We start from the raw sequence: 17975 nt of genomic DNA on the forward strand, positions 1-17975 counted from the left end.
AGCAAGCATTGGGCCCCTTGCATATCAATGAGGGACCCAAGACCTGTGGGGGAAGGTGGTAGCATAGTGGTAATGTCACTGGGCTAGTAATCCAGAGGCCCAGGCTAATGCCCAGGGGACATGGGTTAAAACCCCACTGTGACAGCTAATGGAATTTAAATTCAATTATTAAAATCTGGAATTGTAAGCTAGTCTCAGTAATAGTGACCATGAAACTATGATTGATTGTAGTAAAATACCACCTGATTCACAAATGCCCTTTTGGGAAGGAAATCTGCCATCCTTACCTAGCCTGGCCTACATGTGACTCCAGACCCACAGCAATGTGGTTCACTCTTAACTGCCTTCTGAAATGGCATAATAAACCACTCAGTTCAAAGGCAATTAGGGATGGACAACAAATGCTGCCATTGCCAACAATGCCCACATCCCATGAAAAAATAAAGAAAAAAACCTTGGCTCCCTGAAGTAGATTCAAGTACCTAACACTAGAAATGGTAAGTAAAAAACCAAGAATAGCAAGAAGATTCCTCATAGGTCCACAGCAAGCCTGTGGGGCATTATTAATCTACAAGTGGCCTTCCCCCAATCCACCCCCCCACCAGCTGTTCTTCACTCCCAAGACTTAACTAAGGGTCTGAGAGTTGCTGCTGCTGAGACAGGCAGTGTGAAATTAATCTCTTGAAAAGGGAGAATTGCCCCTGGAGGCACAATCAGCATTGGCAGCTTGAATAAATTATTTAAAAGAGGCCCAAAGCTAGTGCGTGAAACTTGGGCCTATTGCTGGGGCACGCACGGCATGTGCCCTGTTATTTATGCACCCAAAAAAGGTTAATAATGAATTTTCACCCCTTCATATTTTACAAAGAAGGAATTGTATCTCCAAAAAAACAAATAACATAATTTTGACAGGCGGAAACTTTCTCATCACATTTTTACTTTCACATAATTTACTTGTCCGATTTTCTTCTTATCCTTTAAACCTGTTGAATCCTAACATGTCATCAGACGAATCTCGACATAAAATGTTGCTTTATCTAATGGCTGGACAGAATATGACACTGCAATTTTACTGGAAATTGCAGTTTTAAAATCTGAACTAAGTTAAATCTAAATTTTAAAAAGTGGGTTTGGCAAGATTCTATTGCTTGCAACAGTTCACCATTATTAATGATCCCTTTTAGTTTATTTTGTGGGCATTTTGTATTTCCATTACCTTCATTTAGTTTGTCAGTATTCTTTCTCCTTGTTTTGATGTAGTTTACCACAAGGCTTCAATGTAATTTAAATTCTTGGTTAGCCAGGATTACCCCCTTTGAGGCCCAGTAGCATATGTTTATCTCGAATGAAAGTAACTCTTTATGAAAAATACTTTACTATTCCATCTTTCCCCTTACTTTAATCACAGTTCTATGAAAGGGGGGGGGGTTTCACAAATAATTCAATAGACGTAAAATTATTGAGCCGAGTGCCAGGAACAATTCCCAGAAAAAAAATGAACCATTAGCTGAATATACGCAGTCTTAGATGCTATCGTCTTAAAACAGAAAATTATTATGGTCCAGCTCCAGTCTTTTCAGAAACATAATTTTCATTAAACAACGCATCTGAGGAAGGATATCATTCTGAAAAATTAAATGGAAGCAAAAGCTGAAGAGCCTAATGCCACTGTTTATTTAATGCACACTTTCTCCTTACAAACTAAAGTTAATCCTCATGTTACAACAGTAAACACAACCTAAAGCTTCTGACCAAACACAAGATTTGCATATTCTGGAACAAGCATAGACAGCTTACCTCTCGAAACAACAGAGTAAAATGGAGGATCTTATCCAGGCCTCTGGTACCCTATCCAGATCCCATCCCTCCCAGAGTGTTTATTCATTGTTGACATTTGTTTATTACAGAGTTGCTTTTAATATTGCGTCAGTGAATCACATTGCCCACCCAGCGTGTCTGTTTAAAGGATTTGATTCTATTATGTTAAAGTTTTTTCAAAAATTCTCTGTTAAGTGTGTTACAATCGTCAAATGAATGAAAGCTTTGTTTAAAGCTATGTGGTTTGTTTAAAATCAATTCCTGCACTGAGCGATTTGTAGTTTTCTCTGTCTTGTTTAAAGGGTTATTCCTTTGCCTATTTTATTCCTCTCTGTTCCTTCCCTATGACACGCGCCTCCACTATGCATTTCCTTCCACAGCCATACTTTCAAGTACAGGAAGCTGTGAAAAGGTGCACAAGAATAACGTAGAATAACTCGAGCTCAAGGTTTCTACTGTTTTTCCGGGAAACTGCTAATCCACTTTAAACCATCAGAACAGAATGGCGGTGATTAGAAGGAAGCATGAGAGGAGGAAATGGGGTCAAACATTATTTACTGGGCAATGGGGGCAGGGGAGGGGGAGGAACAAGAAGGATTTCTTGCAAAAGATGCTCCTTTGTTTGCAGTATGTCAGACTATAACCTCAGTTAGCTAGGACTTTGCTTTGAAGCCCGACTGGAAATGTTTATCTGTAGTGGAAATAATCTAAGGTGAATAAAACTACCATATTTTTCCTGCTATTTTAATCACTGTTCTATGAAATTAGGAGCTCTCAAAAATGAACCATTAGCTGAATATATACACAATTTTAGATGTTATTTAAAAACAAAAGAATTGTTATGGCCCCTGTGCTTTTAGAAACATACTTTTTGTGAAATTACACATCTGCAGAATGGTTAACATTCTGAAAATTATAAAATCTGAAGAGCCTGTATGTCAGTGTTAATTTAATGAAACTTACTGGCACTTATGGTTAATTTTTACATTTTTATTTTATATTTAATGTAGCAATTCTGTGGATGAAGGGGCTATATAAAGTGAGTTGCATGTTCCTCACTTTTGTCCTCCCATGCCTTGTATTCTGATCTATTTACATAAAGTTTGGCAGAGGCTAGAGAGGGATATACATGAACAATATGTAGTCAAGGGGAGAAGGAGTGGGAAGCAATGATTTATTTTTAAAATGCAGCAAAGTAAAACAGAAGAATGACAATGGAGAGCTGGCTGGCCATATCGAGGAAGGGAGTCTGTCTGACTTCCAGGAGTGAAGACTCCATTATTCAAAGTCAAAGTCAAAGATGGGAGGTATATAAGCAAAAAGATATATGAGTATATGTTGTTGATATATTAAATATAATAAGGTGGCTTATCAAAGTCATTAATGTTAAACAAATAAAAACCCAATTAGAACTGGTATTTATAAATAAGGGGTGGAATTTTCCAGTCCTGCCAGTGGTGGGTTTTGCAGTGGGCGGGAGCAGAAAATTTGGAGAGAAGGATTTGGATTCCTACCGGTGGGAAATCAGTTCAGAATTCTCCCCTCACCACTTTCATGGCGGGTTGATAGTGGGTTGGGTTTCCTGCTGATCCATGTCAGGAATGCCATTTGCATGTATTACTGTGTCATGAATGCGCATTAAAAATGCCACTCGCCAGAATTACGTTCCCCCTCCCAATCTAGTGCTACACCAGTGGGAAATTAGACTGGTCTAAAGTTTGGAAGTAAGTGGCCTGCAGGTGTTGGCCCTCACTTCACTCATGAATTTGAGGTGCATGCAACATTCAAAGCCTACCCGCAACAGTGCTGCTCCGGGTTCTCACCAATGCCAGTGAGACGCTACATTGGTGGGGCTGTAGGGTTGGTCTGCTCACCGACTCCCTCAACTCCAGACGGTGTCTTCTGTGGGCTCAGGCAGGGGTGCACCATGAGAGAGAGACCAACATTGTGACTGGTGGGGGGTTGGGAAGGAAGATGGAGACATGGGGGACAATGGGCAATGGCGGGGTTAGAGAGGGGGAGGGAGATAATGGCAGGCAGAGGGGAGACGGAGGTTGGGGAAGCTGGAGCCCAGCATGGAAGACTACAACACAGACACAGAAGGGGTGGATGGGAATCAAACTGCATGAATGGGAGGGGATGCATGCAGACTCTGGAATACGAGGGGGGGTTGTGTTAGTGTGGCACAAGAGGGATGAGTTGCACAGAGACCCATGCAGGTGGGGGAGGGGAGGGAGACTGTGTTGTTATCAGTAAAGAAGGGACGGGAGAGCTCATTGAAAGACAGTCATAGTCCCTAGTCTGGGGCCAAGAAGTCAGGGTGAGAGATTAAATGCAGTCGTGGGGCTTTGCGGGCCATTGCTACAGGGCTATGCATAGCATGCACCATCAGAGTCAAGCCCTATGGAGGGGCAAGGCCTGTGTGCTCAATTTGGATTAGGCACAGGCAGTGTGCAGGATCTGGTCATGTTCTTTCAGTCAGTGGTGATGGGCTTGTCTGGCTTGGTACTAAGCTGCAGGTTAGGGGAGGCATCTGCAGCCTGTAAATGGGGAATACGTAATAAAGAGGGGATTAATCAAAGTTCTCCTGGGAGGGGTGAGTGGGGGGTGTCTCCTCTGTATGCGACCATGCTCACAGCCTCAAGATGTGGAGGGGTGAGGTCCACATGGGGCATGGGGATATCAACAGTGATGTGTTCAGTGGGTAGCACTGGAATGTCTGCCACAATTACAATGGGATCCAGGGTTACAGGGGGAGGCCGGAGAATAACCGAAGAAAGCTCTACCTACACATTGTGAGGTTCCAGGAAGATTGGAGTGACCTGAACACTGAAAAGGTGGGTGGTTGAAGCTGGTCTTGAAGTAGAAATGCAGCAACACCATCTTGGAAGCCCGAAGTTGTTGTGCAGTGTGAAATCTGCTCGGGAGGGGTGTGAGGCTGTGTGGGAGGAGCCCATGGCTGGAATGAGAGGCCCTGTCAGGGGCACCCTCAAACTGTTGAGATTCACAACGCTGAAATAGAGTTAGAGCTGAGAGAAAAGAGGAAGAGTTCCTTGAGAAGGTGCAATTGGAGCCACTGCCTTTGGTGTGCTTTAACGAGAGACTGCAGGAGTCATTGGCTTCACAATACAGTTGCTCTATTTGAGCATTAACAGAGAGGTATGTGAGAATGGAAAATGCTGGCAGTGGTTAAGGAAGCAAAGCTGTTGCATACCTGACAGATCATCAATGAACTCCTCTAATGTGCTTTCTCCAATTGGCATGGATAACAGGCCAAAAGGCATCCAGTCATTGCTGAAGTGCAAGTTGAGCTTAATCAGCTTACCAGATCAGAGATTGCAAGAGTGCCTTTGGTAAGGTGGCACATTTCATGAATATGTCCCCAACCTCTGTGCGATTGAGATGTCAAGTATCAAGGTTGGCATCTTGGTACCTACATATGATTTTGTGCCTCAGCTGCATGGCTGTGTCAGTGAAAAGCCAGTAGAGCAGACGCAGCTCTAGGTTTTGACAGTGGCTTTCTGTTTGCGAGTGGGAGGTCTACTATATTTGCCCAGTATTCATTAATCCATTGGATCTATCTGTCCACAGGGAGAAGTAGGACTGAATAATAGAGCCTGTGCTCAATGTTGCCTTCTTGATGGCAGTGATCTGATTGAGGAGGACGAGACAGGCCTGACACTGCCTAGCGCAGCTTCGAGAAGAGGCCCAGCCTCAGGTCTATGGTCCAGGGGAGCCCCAGCAGCTCCCAGAGGATGAGGAGGTTAGATCCATCCAACGGAGACAGCTCGCATGACCAACAGTCTACTGAAGAAGACTTTCCTATCTGGAAATGAGTGAAAGACAATGCCGTGCACGTTTCAAGAGATGTGGTGGATCATATCTGCCACATTCTGCAGGAGGATTTAACAGCCCATGGACTGGGAGGACATCCCTTGCCAGTGGCCCTGAAGGTCACCAGATAGCTCCCTGGGAGTTTCCCATGACTCATACATTCTGAGTCACTCCCAGGTGCCTCACATATTCAACAGGCCTCAGTGAATACAGGGATGGCTGCTTGGGGATAAAGGGTACCCCCTCAAATGATAGCTCATGACACCCATGTATCGCCCTGTGAGACACACCAGGGTGCATAAGGCAACACAATCCATCATCGAACAGACCATCGGCATCCTGAAGATGCACTTCCAATGCTTGGACTGCTCAGGTGGGGCTCTGCAGTGCTCTCCATAGAGGATGTCCCACGTAATCATGGTCTGTTGTGCCCTTCACAACCTGGCACTTCAAAGGGGGGAATCTCTTGCCAGAGGGAGACTTGGAGGAGGCTGAGAGCTCCTCGGACAATGAAGAGCAGGAAGGGCAGGAGCCTGAATTGGGAAGTGAGGGCCGGCTTCTACATGAGGATGGCATTGAAGAAGTATGAGGTGGAAGACATGCCCGTGCCATACTGATAGCCACAAGATTCCAGGAAGATTAAGGTACAGGAAATGGGACACAGCGACATTCCTTCTGTCCCGTTGTGCCATGCCAGTGCACTGAAAGGCCTTTACAACTAGTGACATCGAGAGCAATTTCAGCCTTTGGACTTGTACTTTCAACCCTCATGATTGACTAGGCCCTAATCTTTGGAAAGGTCAGAAGTGAACCCTGTATCCATGCGCTCTGGAAAGTGAAAGTCATCACAACAGCTCAAACACTGTGTTAAATAATTGATGTCGTTGTCGCCACCTTAATGAGAAACTTTCAGCGGAGACTGAGATCCCGCATGGCTGGAGAGATCGCCATGGCTGCAGGTCTTGTGCTGTGGCACCACTAGTGAAGGCAGCCTTTCCACTTTGAGAAACAATTGCAGCTAACCCTCCAAGGCTAGTGAGCAGATCTAACTTCATGTTGTCTGGTAAGGAGTAAAGGTTACTAAAGTGCAGACACTTTCAGTAAAGAGTTTGACACATCTCCCTGACATAACACAAGGGTAGAGTAACTATCATGAGTCAGCTACACATTACATGAATGTGAGGGTCACAAAGGGAGGCAAACACTGAGTGGAAGCTTGGCTCTACCCTCGCAAAAAGAGGGCACATAGATGTGTAAGCAGGATGCTTTCAAATGATGAAACTATTCTCATGAACAGCAAATGTACTTACAAAGATGCATGATATAAACAGTGATTGAACACCCATGACTTGAAAGTGATATTAAAGCTTCTTAATTTTTCAAACCCTATTGCTACGTCTAGGTGTACCCCTGACATCTGCAGCAGAGCTGGAAACAGCCTGCTGACTGTTACTTCCTGCTGTCTTTAATGACTTTGGTGTGTGTTCCCTATGGGGCCGAAAGCTGGAGGGCCCCGACCTGCTTTGGGCGTCCTGCTGTGGGGCAGGTGCACCCTTCTCGACCTGTACAGCTGGAGCTGATGGGGTCACAGGCAGAGGGGATTGGGATCAGCTGGGCAATCTCAAAGTCACGTGGGTGGATGGCCCCAGTGCCTCCAGCTGCTGGCCCTCCTGGCTATGGGTGCCCGAGGGTGCCTGCCTGACTCCCTGGGGAGAAGGGGCTCCTGGAGGGAGATCAAGGTGCCCTGCTCCCCTCTTGCCTAGCCACTGATGGACCCACCAATGCCTATAGCGATGGAATGCAGGTCCGAGCGCAAATCCGGCAGGATCTGCCGTGCCAAGATCTCCAAGGTGGCCGCCACCCTTCCCATGACGACCTTGAGATGCTCACATGTCAGAGCCAGGACATCAGACAGAACACGGACAGACTCCTCCATTCTTTGCTCTAGCCTGATGACTGCCTCTTGCAACTCTACTTGCTTTTCCACCACCTGTCTTCCTGTTGGATCTTGTGGATTCTTGTCGCACGCTTGTGGTAATGGTGGCCGAGCTGGTGCTATAGATAGAGTTGATCAGCAGACAATTCTTAGGTGGAAAACATTATGGGCAGAATTTTGCCCTTGTTGGGTGGGCGGGTCCAATTAATGGGCAGCCAGTGTGAAACGGGTGCTGCAGTGCTCAGCGCTGCTGGGGTGGGGGGAAGAGCACGAGCATGGAAGTGTGTGCATGTGCAGGGGTGCGCACAGTAAAAGCTCCCTGAGGCATGGAGCTGCCTCAGGGAGCTGAAGAATTTTGAAAATAAAAAACAAAGAATTTAAAAATGTTCATAACATGTCCCCTTATGTGACTCTGTCACTTGAGCAGGGCCATGTTGGAAATTAGTTTGAAAATTTTTTATTTTAATTTTAATCATTGATCGAAACCTCATCCTGCCCGTTGATGAGGTTTTGCAAAAAATCCAAAGGCCACTTGGCCTTTTCGCCTTGGACCTTGGACCGAAAGGATCAATTCTTCCGAATTGCGGCATTCTAAAAGGAAGTTATTTCGCCGATTTGAATGGAACTTCTACTTACAATTACCGAGTTGATATGATAGATAGAGCTGATCAGCAGGCACTACAGGAAAACATTATCTTTATTTACAAAGGTACTCAGCAGCAACTACATGTGTGCTTTCACTTCAAACCCTACCTCCATACTACTGACTACTAACTACAGAGTTATCCTGTGCTCCTCTTCTATTGGTTACTCAAGATCGTGTGATCTCCCTTAACAGCATTCTTCTTAAAGGTATATTACACATTAGATAAAGTCATAATTACCACACTTTCCATCTCCAGCACGTGTGACTTGGCCGTTTCCAGAGGCTCGTCATCTGACTCGGACTCAGTGGGTGCCTGATCTCCAGCAGTCCTCTGAGTGCCAGGTACCTAGGCTGTCACTGCCTCTGGCTGCTGTGGAGATGTTTCTGTGAGGTGTTCCCCAGAATGTGACCTTGAGCCAACTCTAGGTTTATGACCAATTAGGGTGTGTGTCTCTGAGCTGGTGGAGGGTGCAAGTGAACTCAGTGACAGGCCTTTCAATGGCTCCTCAGCATCCTCCTCTGAGATGGCCTGGGGGCTAGGGCTTATGTTACCTGTGCAGGTCTGTCTGGACCTGCTGGTGCTTGCAAGAGACAGCAGATAGATTTAGTCCATGAACAGGCTGAATACAACATTGTATGTCACTCACTGAGAATGTCAGGATTGATCAACTCAGGGAAGGCTCATCTGTATTGGCTTTTTAGGAGAGGCCAATCTCACCTTCCCCATAGGAACGATCTCTGTCCTTGTCCACCAACTCAGCGGCATCCCCCTTGAACTTGGACAGCTCCAGGATGTCGACCCTCCCTCCTCCAGTCTGGGATCTCTTCCTCTTGTCATGGCAAGCTTGGCCTGCATGAAGACAAATGGATGAATGTGATGGGAAGAGATGGAGGAGAGGCTGGGAAGCATGCATGCCTGCTGTGTGCACTGACCCCTGCCTAGTAAGGGCTGAGGATGGAGTGCAGCATGACAGATGAGATGCTGGTGATGTTAAAATGCCTGTGAGACAATCAGTGATGATGTGACCCCCGTTAATATTGTGTGAGCTCCCTGAGCAGTGTAACCTTTTGTGTGCATGAAGCCATTATGAAAGTGTGAGATATGAGCTGAAAATTAACTTACCCTGGCGGAGCGGTTGAGATCATTCACCCTCTTCCTGCATTGGATTGCATTTCTTGGGCAGGGGCCCAACGAGCTGACCTCTCTTGCAACCGCCTTCCAGGCCAGTGAGGTGAGGCTGGTGGGCCTCCTGGAGCCATCCCTCGGGTAGAGGGCATCCCGGTGCTGGCGGACGCCATGGATGAGGGGCTCAAGGGAGCCATTATTGCACCTCAGTGCAGCTTTCTTCTTGGACGCAGCCAGATTGAGATGTCTCCTCCACACAGCTTGGCTGGGGAGAATGATTATGTGTGTTCAGGTGGCTTTTAAATATGGTGCCTGGACCTTTGACCCCCATTAGGTAACGGCGCAGCAGGAGAATCACTGGCCACCCTCGCCATGCGATTCGGAGAGCTACTCACCAACGCATAATTGATCAGTTTCCGAGCATGAAATTGGGTGTGATTTCCTGCCCTGCCACCCAATAGGAAACGCGCTGTGAAACCTGCCTGCCACCGCACATAGTTCCCAAAATAGTGGTCCAAAAAGTAGTCCAATCTGAACCAGAAATGATTTGAAAATTAAAGGTTGATGTTTGGCCGTGCCCTCTTTTTCTCTTGCTCTATAGGAACAAAAGTTACTGGGCCCTCTACTAGCTTCTGTCAGGGTCTCTGCCTTGCATTTTGTACTCTATGTTAATGACCTTGGATGTGCTGCTTTTCCCATATGATACAGGATTTATCTAAAACCATTAAAAAATCTGTACTCATTTAACAGAAACCACTCTGCTTCTGCAATGATATAAATAATAAATATAATGTTATAATATAAATATAAATGTTGAGTTTAAGCTGGCATGAAACCTTTTTTAATCGAACAACCATTAATGTAATGGACATAAACTTGGAAAATACTTTTAGTAATAAATGTATTTTTATGGAACAGAGATTTATGAAAATAACTGGATCACACCAGTCCTGAATGAGCAAAGCTTCAGTGTCAGTGTGCGGAAAAATCCACAAGGAGAGGGGATTGCTGGCTTTAGTGCCAAATGGCGCCTGCTTGAGTCCCCTGGCATTGACTCTACCAATGTGAGATCAGAGGAGGTTCCTTCATTATTATGCCATTAGTTGGGGCCTGTTGCGCGAGGGGTACATCTGAGCCACCTGCCATAGTTGGAAGGCTGCACTAATATCTGATTTTGGGGGAATGCTGGCCCTTCCAGCCCCCTCAGAAAGATGTTACTGCTGCCCCTATGGCCTCCTCTGTGAGGGGAATATCTTTAAAAAATGGTTTAGCAAAAATAAAATTGAAACTTCTCTTTGGTGATTTTCATGCTCCAGGATCCTGGCCTAAACCTGCAGGTGGGTCTCATATCCCCAGATTGACAGACAGGTACCACACCCTCGGAGGGCTGGGAAGGTTTTGGCGTAGGCAGAGCTAAATCTGTCTCCTACATTTCATCCCAGAGATTCCAGTCCATGGCTGGGACCTGGCCAACCCAACAGTCTCTTGCCAAACGTATAATGAGAAAATCTAGTGAGACCTCGGATTTAAGAAACCCCTTTGTTTACATCTTTACACATGAAAAATTGCTTAATTCATCTTCCTGTCTCATTTGCTAATTCACCGGATGCTCATAAATAGTATTTTCACAATTTTATTTGCTGAAAAATAGATTCCTGAAAGGTTTATCTTAAATCATTATGAACAGATTTATTTATACTTTATACTTCAGCCAATTGTAATCGGTGACATGAAAGCAAATTATTGTACAACATATGACACATAGAATTACTTAAAGGGAAATTCCTACATATTTCCTTTTTCCCAATATTGTGGCTGCAATGCCACTGGCAGTTCCCTCTATCATTTTGGAATTTTATATGTTTTCATGAGCCTATGCTGCAGGGTAGCTCTCCAGCTTAAACTGTTTGGTTGGACATGACTATGAGAAACGTAATTTTAATCTTCCCTCTTATTTTGTAAAGACCCACAGATCAAAGCCCACAGTAAACGTTGACAAGTTTCAGAGCACAACCGAGAGTAACTAAAACCTTGTCAAGGTCATCGAGTGCATTTCAACGTTAACTTTTGATGCTTGTTGGATTGTATTCCTTGAGTTTGTTAAGATGTTTGAAAAATTACTTTTGTCGATCAATCTTATAACAATTTGTACAAGCTTTCTACATTTTTTTCTGTTTTCTTGAGATAGCTGAATGGTTGCTGTGGCATAATCTTAAACACATCAAAAATTTCTTCAAGACAACACTGGAAATGTTGTAAAATTCGCAGCTTCTGTTCATGTCACTCGTTTCATAGAAACATAGAAACTAGGAGCAGGAGTAGGCCATTCGGCCCTTCGAGCCTGCTCCGCCATTCATTATGATCATGGCTGATCATCCAACTCAATAGCCTGCTCCCGCTTTCTCCCCATACCCTTTGATCCCTCTCGCCCCATCTAACTCCATCTTGAAAACATACAATGTTTTGATCTCAACTGCTTTCTGTGGTAACAAATTCCACAGGCTCACCACTCCCTGGGTGAAGAAATTTCTCCTCATCTCAGTCCTAAATGGTCTACCCCATATCCTCAGACTGTGACCCCTGGTTCTGGACTCCCCCACCATTGGGAACATCCTTCCTGCTTCTACCCTGCCTAGTCCTGTTAGAATTTTATAAGTTTCTATGAGATCCCCCCTCATTCTTCTGAACTCCAGCGAATATAATCCTAATTGACTCAATCTCTCCTCATATGTCAGTCCTACCATCCCAGGAATCAGTCGGGTAAACCTTCGCTGCACTCCCTCGAGCAAATACATCCTTCCTCAGATAAGGAGACCAAAACTGCACACAATATTCCAGGTGTGGTCTCACCAAGACCCTGTATAATTGCAGCAAGGCATCCCTGTTCCTGCACTCCAATCCTCTGGCTATGAAGGCCAAAATACCATTTGCCTTCTTTACCGCCTGCTGCACCTGCATGCTTACCTTCAGCGACTGGTGTACAAGGACACCCAGGTCTTGGTGCACATTCCCCTCTCTCAATTTATAGTCATTCAGATAATAATCTGCCTTCCTGTTTTTGCTACCAAAACGGATAACCTCACTTTTATCCACATTATACTGTATCTGCCATGCATTTGCCCACTCACTCAGCTTGTCCAAATCACACTGAAGCATTTCTGCATCCTCCGCACAGCTCACCCTCCCAAGACAGAACCAAAGTATGTATTTAGTTGGTCAGCCATTTCTTTGTTCCCCATTATAAATTCCCCTGTTTCTGACTATAAGGGACCTACCTTTGTCTTCACCAATCTTTTTCTCTTCACGTACCTATAGAAACTTTTATAGTCAGTTTTTATGTTCCCTGCAAGCTTACTCTCGTACTCTATTTTCCCCTTCTTAATCAATCCCTTGGTCCTCCTTTGCTGAATTCTAAAGTGCTCCCAATCCTCAGGTCTATTGTTTTTTTCTGGCCAATTTGTATGCCTCTTCCTTGGATCTAATACTATCTCTAATTTCCCTTGTAAGCCATGGTTTGGACACCTTTCCTGTTTTACTTTTGTGCCAGACAGGAATAAATAATTGTTGCAGTTCACATATGTGCTCTTTGAATGTTTGCCATTGCCTATCCACCGTCATCCCTTTAAGTAATGTTTCCCAATCCATCATAGCCAACTCGCGCCTCATACTATCGTAGTTTCCTTTATTAAGATTCAGGACCCTAGCCTCAGAATCAACTACGTCACTCTCCATCTTGATAAAGAATTCTATCATATTATGGTCGTTCATCCCCAAGGGGCCTCGCACAACTAGATTGCCAATTATTCCTTTCTCATTACAAAATACCCAGTCGAGGATGGCCTGTTCTCTCATTGGTCCCTCAATGCATTGTTCCAGAAAAACATCCCGTATACACTCCAGGAATTCCTCCTCAATGGTATTGTTACTAATTTGATTTTCCCAATCTATATGCGTATTGAATTCACCATAATTACAGATGTTCCTTTATTACATGCGTCTCTAATTTCCTGTTTAATGCCATTCCCAACATCACCACTACAGTTTGGGGGTCTATATACAACCCCCACTAACATTTTTTGCCTCTTGATGTTTCTCAGCTCTACCCATACAGATTCCACATCGTCGGAGCTAATATCTTTCCTCACTATTGCGTTAATTTCCTCTTTAACCAGCAATGCAACTCCACCGCCTTTTCCTTTTTGTCTGTCCTTCCTAAATACTGAATACCCCTGGATGTTCAGTTCCCATCCCTGGTCACCCTGCAGCCATGTCTCCGTAATCCCAACTATATCATACTGTTTACATCTATTTGCGCAGTTAATTCATCCACTTTATTGCGAATGCTCCTCACTTTAAGGCACAAAGCCTTAAGGCTTGTCTTTTTAACATTACTTGTCCCGTTCCCACTATTTTTCATTGAGTCCCTGTTTGATTCTTGCCCTTGATTTCTCTGACTATCACTTTTCTTATTACTCTTTCTGTTCTTTGTTCTTGTCTTTGATTCCCCCTCCTTTGACTCCTTTCATAGGTTCCCATCCCCCTGCCATTTTAGTTTAAACCCTCCCCAACCATTCTAGCAAATGTTCCCCCTAGAACATCAGTCCTAGTCCTGCCCAGGTGTAACCCGTCCAGTTTGTACTGGTCCCACCTAACCCAAGGCCCCAGGAATCTGAAACCCTCCCCTTCACACCATCTCTTCAGCCACGTATTCATCCGATATATCCATTTCTACTCTGACTGGCACGTGGCACTGGTGGTAATCCTGAGATCATTACCTTTGAGGTCCTACTTTTCAACTTACTTCTTAACTCCCTATATTCTGCTTTTAGGACCTCATCCCTTTTTTTACCTATGTCGTTTGTACCAATGTGTACCACAACAACTGGCTGTTCACCCTCCCCGTACAGAATGTCCTCTAGCTGCTCTGAGACATCCTTGACCCTAGCACCAGGGAGGCAACATACCACCCTGGAGCCTCGTTTGCGGCCACAGAAACGCCTATCTATTCCCCTTACAATTGAATCCCCTATAACTAGTGCAGCACGGTGCAACGAATTTGGCTGTTGCAGCTTTCTCCTGAGAGGCCATTCCCCCCAACAGTATCCAAAGCGGTATATCTATTTTGCAGGGGAATAGCCACAGGAGATTCTGTGGAAGAATAAAATACATCTACAGGTCAACTAAGGGTTAAACAGTTAGCACCATAGTGGAATACCACAGCACAGTTCCCTCTTTTGTTCTAGCAGGCACACCTGCAGCTGCCAGCTAATTGAGCAGGAGGGGAGAAACGGGAGTGTCATGGGCAGGCTTCCTGGAGTCCTTGAGACGGGGCTGGGATGTCTGCCCCCAGGATCAAGCAATGGGCATCTGTTCTCTAGAGTGTACACCCCCTAGCACTAAAGATAAGGTCAAGCATGGTTATCTATTCTCTGTCTCACTTTTTATTACTACGTGAGCTTCCCCCAATATCCTGTATAGTCATAAACTTAGAATAGACTAATTGTGTGTTGCATGCCAAAGACAATGATTCTCAATGTAATTGATCATTGAAAGTTAGACAGTCTTATCACCTTCAAGCTCTTTGATATGTACAACTTCTACTATAAATACGTGTGTGTGCTCTGATGTTTCCTCAGAGTGTCAGCTAGCTACCTTGTATGCTACTGGGCTCTCCGTGATATCACGATTAATAAAGGCTTCCGAGACAAACCTCCTGGGTCTGAGTGTTCACTCCGATTTCCGCGACAGATTCCTACACTGCCTGCCTAGTCCCTTGCTTTGCCTGGTGGTCACCCATTCCCTTCCTGCCTGTGGACTCTTAGCCTGCGGTGTGACCACCTCTCTGTACGTGCTATCCATGATACTCTCCATCTCGCGGATGCTCCACAGTGTCCCCAGCTGCCACTCCAGCTCCGAAACCGGGGCCTCCAGGAGCTGCAGCTGGAGACACTTCCCGCACACATAAGATAAAAGCAAAAAACTGCGGATGCTGGAAATTATTTCACTGGGCTGAGGTTAACCATTCTAATTAAAAAAGGCTAGCTAACAGTTCTTCGGCTCAGTTTGAAGTCACTGTATCAGGCATTTTTAATAACTTCCTATATTTCTACTTATGTAGAAATCAAAGACTGACAAAAAATTCCATCTAGCTTTTTGGCAGGATATCAGGTCATAGGGAACTGAACAGGTACTGTAATAAACTGGCAGGGATTCAGCTTGCTGACAAGAACAATAAGATGTTCAACGTAAGAGGTATAGTAAAATAGTGAGATCACTATATGGATTTTGAATGAAAAGATAAACCCATTGCATTTTAAATCCTTATACTCATCAATAAATCCTTTGTGATCTCACCTACACTATCTCTGCAATACTTATTTATTCTTCCTATTCCATCCCCCTGTGCATATCTGTCCTTTAAATCACTGCTGTTACAGAGCCTTCATTCCCCTTGACCCCATCTCTCCATTAATCTCCCTGCCTCTCCTCCTCACTCTTCATCTTTAGAAATTTCCCCGGCTATACTCGTCTCATGGCACTAACCTTCATTCAACCCTCCTAATGCTTCCTCTCCTGGCTCAACACCAGCTTTCATTACACCTATTTGTGAATCATTTTAGGGTAGTTGTGCACTAAAGACACTTTATAATTGCTGTCTTGCTGATTTTTGCAAAAGCTGCAATCAGGCAATCTCACTATTCCCATATTGAAAAACAGTATAATTATCCTGACTTCTTAGCATGCACCAGTATATACTGGTTTTCCTGATGGGCTCTTTGTGTTTGTATTTCAACCTTTGTTCATAAAGCAATTAAGTGGAAGATAAAGTTAATCTTGGTGACTATAATAATTTAAATGATATAAAAATGGATGTGCACTGACCGACGACAAATTAAATTTCTCTAATTGCTGAATCACTCAAGGGAGGGCGGGGGAGGTCAGTGATCGGGAGGACGGGGAATGGTCAGTGATCGGGAGGACGGGGGGAGGGTCAGTGATTGGGAGGACGGGGGTGGTCAGTGATGGGGAGGACGGGAAATGGTCAGTGATCTGGAGGACGGGGGGAGGTCAGTGATTGGGAGGACGGGGGAGGGTCAGTGATTGGGAGGACGGGTGGGTGGGATCAGTGATTGGGAGGACGGGAAATGGTCAGTGATCTGGAGGATGGGGGGAGGTCAGTGATTGGGAGGACGGGGGGGTCAGTGATTGGGAGGACGGGGAATGGTCAGTAATTTGGAGGACGGTGGGGTCAGTGATTGGGAGGACGGGGTGGGGGGTCAGTGATTGGGAAGACGGGGGACGTCAGTGACTCGGAGGATGGGGGTAGGTCAGTGATTGGGAGACTGGCGGCGGGTCAGTGATCAGGAGGACAGGGGGAGGGTCAGTGATTGGGAGGACGGGGGGAGGTCAGTGATTGGGAGGATGGGAGGGGGGTCAGTGATTGGGAGGAAGGGGAATGGTCAGTGATTTGGAGGATGGTGGGTGATCAGTGATTGGGAGGGTGGGGGAGGGTCAGTGATTGGGAGGAAGGGGAATGGTCAGTGATCGGGAGGACGGGGAATGGTCAGTGATTTGGAGGACGGGGGGTGGTCAGTGATCGGGAGGATGGAGGGGGGTCAGTGATTGGGAGGATGGGGGGGTTCAGTGATTGGGAGGATGTGGGGGGGGGGTCAGTGATTGGGAGGATGGGGAATGGTCAGTGATTGGGAGGACGGGGGAGGGTCAGTGATTGGGAGGACGGGGAATGGTCAGTGATTGGGAGGACGGGGGAGGGTCAATGATTGGGAGGACGGTGGGGGGGTCAGTGATTGGGAGGACGGTGGAGGATCAGTGATTGGGAGGATGGTGGAGGATCGGTGATTGGGAGGACGGGGAATGGTCAGTGATTGGGAGGATGGGGGAGGGTCAGTGATTGGGAGGGCGGGGGAGGGTCAGTGATTGGGAGGACGGGGGAGGGTCAGTGATTGGGAGGACGGGGGAGGGTCAGTGATTGGGAGGACGGGGGAGGGTCAGTGATTGGGAGGACGGGGGAGAGTCAGTGATTGGGAGGACGGGGAATGGTCAGTGATTGGGAGGACGGGGGAGGGTCAGTGGTTGGGAGGCTGGAGGCGGATCAGTGATCAGGAGGACGGGGCGAGGGTCAGTGATTGGGAGGACGGGGGGAGGGTCAGTGATTGGGAGGACAGGGGAGAGTCAGTAATTGGGAGGACAGGGGAGGATCAGTGATTGGGAGGACGGGGGAATGTTCAGTAATTGGGAAGGTGGGGGAGGGTCAGTGATTGGGGGAGCAGGGGAGGGTCAGTGATTGGGAGGACGGGGAATGGTCAGTGATTGGGAGGACGGGGGAGGATCAGTGATTGGGAGGACGGGGGAATGGTCAGTGATTGGAAAGGCGAGGGAGGGTCAGTGATTGGGAGGGCAGGGGAGGGTCAGTGATTGGGAGGACGGAGAATGGTCAGTGATTGGGAGGACGGGGAATGGTCAGTGATTGGGAGGACGGGGAATGGTCAGTGATTGGGAGGACGGGGGAGGATCAGTGATTGGGAGGACGGGGGAATGGTCAGTGATTGGGAAGGCGGGGGAGGGTCAGTGATTGGGAGGGCAGGGGAGGGTCA

General features: G+C 46.2%; 1 protein-coding gene across 1 annotated transcript in view; it reads right to left on the minus strand.

Moving 5' to 3' along the window:
• Positions 1-2023, minus strand: part of colec10 (collectin sub-family member 10 (C-type lectin)) — a 74994-nt gene extending 72971 nt beyond the window's left edge. The window contains exon 1 of the mRNA XM_078540154.1: positions 1798-2023. The gene's annotated coding sequence lies outside the window, so the exon portion shown is untranslated. The remainder of the gene's footprint in view (positions 1-1797) is intronic.
• Between the last annotated feature and the right edge of the window lie 15952 nt (positions 2024-17975).

Source organism: Cetorhinus maximus, chromosome 4, assembly GCF_964194155.1.
Source record: "Cetorhinus maximus chromosome 4, sCetMax3.hap1.1, whole genome shotgun sequence".
Taxonomy (NCBI): Eukaryota; Metazoa; Chordata; class Chondrichthyes; order Lamniformes; family Cetorhinidae; genus Cetorhinus; species Cetorhinus maximus.